The sequence below is a fragment of the Diadema antillarum genome, unplaced genomic scaffold (assembly GCF_040938485.1).
Source record: "Diadema antillarum isolate AM-2024a unplaced genomic scaffold, OU_Dant_1.0 seq00000381_RagTag, whole genome shotgun sequence".
Taxonomy (NCBI): domain Eukaryota; kingdom Metazoa; phylum Echinodermata; class Echinoidea; order Diadematoida; family Diadematidae; genus Diadema; species Diadema antillarum.
Window position 1 is genome coordinate 474,480 of NW_027271379.1, and position 6,121 is coordinate 480,600.

General features: G+C 40.8%; 1 long non-coding RNA gene across 2 annotated transcripts; it reads left to right on the forward strand.

Moving 5' to 3' along the window:
- The first annotated feature begins 1,863 nt into the window (after positions 1-1,863).
- On the forward strand, positions 1,864-5,342 carry LOC139731582 (uncharacterized). Of its 2 annotated transcripts, none has more exons than XR_011710970.1 (4): positions 1,864-1,959; positions 2,426-2,570; positions 3,314-3,408; positions 5,063-5,342. It is a non-coding gene; the product is annotated as an uncharacterized lncRNA (long non-coding RNA). The 2 variants fall into 2 exon arrangements; XR_011710971.1 differs by having other exon boundaries at positions 3,314-3,394.
- Positions 5,343-6,121: the final 779 nt, after the last annotated feature.

Below are 6,121 nucleotides of genomic sequence, written 5' to 3' on the forward strand. Positions count from 1 at the left end.
GTGTATTCCCCCCCCCCAAAAAAAAATAGGTTTGGGGAAATTAGGGCACTTTTCCTCTGAAATTCTGCTTCAAATCACCAAATCTTGAGTTTGTCTATGGCGGAGTACCCAAAATAAGCCATAATTTTCGGACATGCCCATATAAATCACAGGCTGTACCACGGAAGCTTAGTGGAATTGTTTACCCTCGCACTTCAAAATGAAGTAGAATGTTTGGGCTCTTCAGTGATGTATAACTTGCTTTGATTGGTCAGAGAGAAATTAGGGAACTTTTCTTGTCAAATCAAAGAATGTTTTACAAAACTGCTTGTGACTTTGCTAAAGCGTGCGAGCTTTTGTGCTGTCCATTGTACACAATTCCCCTAATGCTTACGGACAACGGACGAGTGTGCGTAAACAAACGATTGTGTTTGTGCTGTGAAACGAAGGCGGGAGAGTTCAAGTTATTCACAATTTTCGCTGGATATCATGCCTTTTGAATCGTCTTTCGTCCACATTATAACAGATTAGTCTATTAATATTCTGACAATCCTGCAGAGTGTATTACAACTTCTTTCAGAGCTAAATATTCCCAAATTCAAGGATCATCATGCGTATTTTGCTCTGCAGAGATGACTTGAGGTTGCAACAAGCCGTGCTTGAACAGACCATGGTTCAGTCCCATTAAATCAACAGGGGTGAATGAACCCATTATGTAGATACTGTACGCGTTGGTGTGTGTGCTCGTGAATGATCAACTTGTGTGGTGAAACGGAAATGCCGTTGTAGGGAATCTAGATTCCCGGTACTAAAAATACTAATATCATTTCATTATTAGCTGTCAGATAAAAAAGAATGGCTTCCATGTTCATGCATTCTGTCCCTCCAGTAAGCACACGCACGGTTCTCCCGATTCCCTTACAATGGACGAGTCCGCTCCTTTTCATATTATGCTCGAGTGCACTCGGCTGTTGGCTCTCGGCGACTACGTGCACTCTGGTCTGTCAACCCTAAATGCGCGAAATCGTGCGAAAGTTTTCCATATGCCCCCCGTAAAAACTTGGTCTCCAATAGCCCAGTTGAAATAGGATTAATGCAATAGACTAGAAGCGTCTAGAAACTCTACATTGCTATTGAGTCGACAGCCGAATCACTGACACTGTGTTGCCAGAAGGTGATCTCGATTGATACGGTAATAAAAAAAAAATGGTGAAATTTGGTTTTTTATATAATTGTGATGACCTATGTAGTAAAAAGGACTTTTATTTGCCACCACATTCGAGCATCCACACAGCTGGGAGAATACCATAGTGCTATTGCACTCCCACGTCATGTGTGGCAATCATAAAGTAAGAAATACGATGCATGCACTGTTAAGTGTTAGTCCACTGTGACATCACACTTCTAGCTGAAGATCAACGTGCTCACACATCATGGAGATCGATCCCCCTTTTTAGCAGACGACAACGGGTACTATATTTGAACATTGTTTTTTATGAAAGTTACAGGTGACCTTAGGCATTGAAATTTGGCAGAGATCATCTTTGGGTCTTTCTAAATATGCTGATCGATGTAGCTAAAAAGTAATTTCTAGCTTTTCTATTGATGCACACTTAGTATTTGTGTGAACAAAACGGAACTGCATATTGTCTTGTGGAGATGAGTTGTAAATCCATTTCTGAACATTGTGTTTTCATGCTTTCCTCCAGATAAAAAGACGTAACATGACAGTTCTTCGGGAGTGATGGTGATTTAAAGGAACTCGGTATAGGGGTCATCATTTGGAGAACGAAGACAGATTGATAGCTGTACAGTCTCTGTCACACCACGAGGGTGCAGATCACCAGATTGAAGAAGTGCACGTAACAGATGTGGCCAACGACGAGCCATTGAATGCAGGGTTGACGAATGCTGGAAACACCGGGCCAACATCAGCGAAGGAGCCTCTGAGATATGGACTTCCATTGCACTAACCCTGCTGTAAGCTATTCTGTTGTTTTCCATGATGATTAATGAAGGGAGACTAGTTTGAAATTGATTCACATTTATTTTACATTCTAGAGTCTCAGTAATTACATAAGAGGCTACATTAAGAGACTGAAAGCTTTGTTGGTTTTGTTTTGTTTGAAGAAATGATTTTCAAGTATTAATTATTCTTCATGGAGCAGTTTTGGAGCTGTCCTTCTCTCTGAAAATGAAAGCCTTGAGAGGTTAGTACTCGTATTTAAGAAAAATGTGTACTTGCTGTATCGACAGAAGTGAAAACCATGTTATGGTCAGTCTTGAGTTGTGTAAGTAGAGCTGAACGTTGCTTATGGCAAATATGTATATTAAATGATTTTGCACTTCAAGTTTATAATGTAAACTGGAGGGACCTATTACTTAGTATCCTCATGCCATAATTTGTATGATTTGTAAAACCTTTAAATTTTACTTATTTGCCCAGGAATTCAACACACACATCACTCCAAGGGGGAGGAGATACTTCAATAGCTGATGGAAGGAGTTCTGACTGCTCCAAGGAGACACCTGCTTATCCAGATCATCGTAGCATATTTCTTGTTGATAATGGAAGCAGAAAACTGTACAGCGTAAGTTCAATTGTTTGAATAATGGTCTGGAAAACCAGTTTCCCATTGTCATGTCTTGTACTATACATTTCCATGCAATATAGCACCATCTAATTTGCCTGTTCACTTTTGTTTTTGTCTTCTCAAATATAGAGAATAACAGTCTAAAATGTGCCCCCCCCCCAAAAAAAAGAAATAAAAATAAATAAATAAATAAATAAAATTATAAATAAATAAAAATAAAAATGAAGGGACCGGTAAGTATAACGTTGTAAATGAAGTGATGGTTATAGATTTAAAAATAAAGACTGATATACTTGTATGAAACATGTAAACAGAGTGTACCTACAAGACTCCGCGCTGACTTATTTTCTTGGTAGCCCCATTGGGCCACATGTAAATGATAATAGTCCTAATACTTATGATATAATTACAATAATGATGAATTAAAAAAATGGAAATTGATTTGCCATAAAGTTCGATGGATAATCACATCTTGTATTTTTCTACTAACTGTGCACATCCACACTTAACCCATCTGCATGAAATTTTCATTTGTATTAACTGATATTTGGTGTAAGAAGCACATGAATAAATGTACTTGAAACAGCGGTACTGAATAGCAATAGAAATTAATGCCAAGAAAAAAAAAATGAAAATAGTTCAGCCCCTTAAAAGATTGAAATGAGGGTCAATTTTTTGATGCTATATATTTGCTTCGTAGAATATGATTAACACTCTTCTTGCTTCCTTTTTAAATTCAGATACCCAAGTAGTGAGCAAAAGACGCGTTGAAGCCAAGGCAGTTGCGATGCAGTACCCCACTTTGTGAGACACCACACAAGGTGCACAAGGATATGTAAGTTTATACTCATAAGTTTATGTGATCTACAACTTTTTAGCCCTCTTTAGCAGAAAGCTTAAGTGACATACATGGTATCTTATTCATCTAGCTTTTAAAAACTTGAACATTTTCAACTTTTCTCCAGAGATAGTGGACAGAATTCTCGCTATCGCCAATGACGTAAAAAGTACCCGGATGTGGCTTTTTCGTCAAGATTTAGTGCACTTGGTAGCAAGGGCACTTCCGGCGCGGAGCATAATTTGCACAACGCTAGCGTGCGCGTACGTGTACCTTACCTATAGCGCCGCGCCGACCACGGTAGTACAGTAGGCGGCTGTACCGCCCGAGCCAGCGAGTGGCGCGGCCAGGCCTGTCATACTCGTACGCTGTAGTCGAGTCCCCGCCGGCGGCCGGCCTTGCATTAGCATGCACCACTGCACGCAGCGCATAAGCTAACACATACCGGTACAGCGTGCTGCTTGATCATGCGATCGATGTGCACATCACAGATCAGTCATCTCTGCATACGCTGAAAATATGCTGGAAAATATTCACCCACCTGGATATCGTCATAGAATGCCCATCTTTTTTTTAATTTGTTCTCTCTCGAAATGTCGCGAACACAATCGGGAACGAACAGTGATCTCGTACTTATCCTGTCTCCGAAGCAACTTCTCCTAAGTAAGTACAGTACATGTACGTACAATGTACGTAGGCACTAGGCCTACTACCTAGTGCTATGCTACTACCACTACTAGTAAGTCTAGTCGCGCGTGCACGTACTGCGCTGTGGAGTCACCCGCAAACTTCACCCACGCGGCCACGTCACGTCTCCCATGCCAGTAAGGGTCCTATTTCTGCAGATTTTTTTTTCATTTATTGTCGTGCGAACAACACATGGCAGCTTCGCAGCAACAACCAATAGTCGTATTAACAGCAATTTCTTAAGAATGGAGAAATTTCAAATCATATTAAAGCTGTAATTCAAGTCGAGAAAACAGGAAGTACACGTAGAATACAGTCGGTTGTGTGTGTAAATAGCATTAGTCACGTATCACGCGCGTACGAACGGAAGTGATTTTGCTACCGGACTATCCCATAATGCACCGTAAATGACGCTTAAATCAACATCCGGGTACTTTTTACGTCATTGGCGATAGCGAGAATTCAACCATACTAGGAGTTGATCATCCTTGTTTAGTTAGGGGGCAAGGACCCAAAGTTGTTCAGGATATGGTCATGAGCCCCCCCCCCCCACCCCCCCCCCCCCAAAAAAAAGGAAAAAAATGGCCTTTACAGGGAAATTAATTGCATCTATGTCTTAATTAAATCATTGGGCAAATATACAGGCAATGTGGGGCTTTTGATAATCTTTGATGTACATGTTCATAGATGTCTAATAAATTTTGTGTGCAGATTGGTCTGATTCCATGACTTAGGTTGGATGTACGTAAACTCCAACGTAACGTAATGTAACGTAAGCTCCAACATGCCAGTTGCGCCGTTCATTTATCATAAACCTATTCTCGCTTTCTTCCATAAGAATGCCACTACATGTATTTCTACTGCTATCAGATCTTCATCAGTTATATAGTCAACTCTGTGCCAAAGTGAAATTTGTTGAGACTCGAGAAAAAGCTTTGACCTACGATGCATTCTTATATTTCAGGAGTACCTGTATGACAAGGATCTCGGGATTCATTGAGTATCGTTTGGAGACCTTGAGGAGCTATGACACCACTCATCAACTCAGGCAGAGAGAGAGTAGTTGCAGCTCCCACCAAGCCCCTGACTGAACACAATTCCAACGTTAGATTAGAAGCCCAACGAGAAGAGACAGCTACCATCGGTGTATAGGCCTACGTACATATCCTTGCTTTTTCCTCTTTTGAGATACATTAAATGCTCCTCTGAAGTTGGAACTTACATTCTTGTTGAAGAGTCAGCCTCATCAGGCTCATTGTCCCCGCCGAACGAGTTCGAGCAGGGGACTATGAAACGGGCTCCGTACGTGTGTGTGTCCGTGTGTCCGTCCGTCCGTCCATGTGTCCGTCCGTCCGTCCGTGTGTCCGTGTGTGCGTCCGTGTGTGATCAAAATCTTCAATTTGCTACTTCTCTGTCATTTATGAGCCAATTTTGATTCTGTTTGCTTTATATGATAGCACTACATGGGAGCTTTGAAACTTCTACACAGAATTTCAGTCGTGACCTTTGACCTTGACCTTTGACCTATATTGTACATTTTGCTACAAAATGCTACTCCTTCACCATTTCTAACCCGATTTCGATTCCGTTTGCTTTATGTGATGGCACTAGGTGAGGGCTTCAAAACTTCTACACAGAATTTTGACCTTTGACTTCTTTGACCTTTGACCTTGATTTTTTTACCTATATTGTACATTTTGCTACAAAATGCTACTCCTTCGCCATTTCTAACCCGATTTCGATTCCGTTTGCTTTATGTGATGGCACTAGGTGAGGGCTTCAAAACTTCTACACAGAATTTTGACCTTTGACTTCTTTGACCTTTGACCTTGATTTTTTACCTATATTGTACATTTTGCTACGAAATGCTACTCCTTCGCCATTTTTAACCCGATTTCGATTCCGTTTGCTTTATATGATGGCACTAGTTGAGGGCCTCAAAACTTCTACACAGAATTTTGACCTTTGTCTTCTTTGACCTTTGACCTTGATTTTTGACCTATATTGTGCATTTTGCTACAGA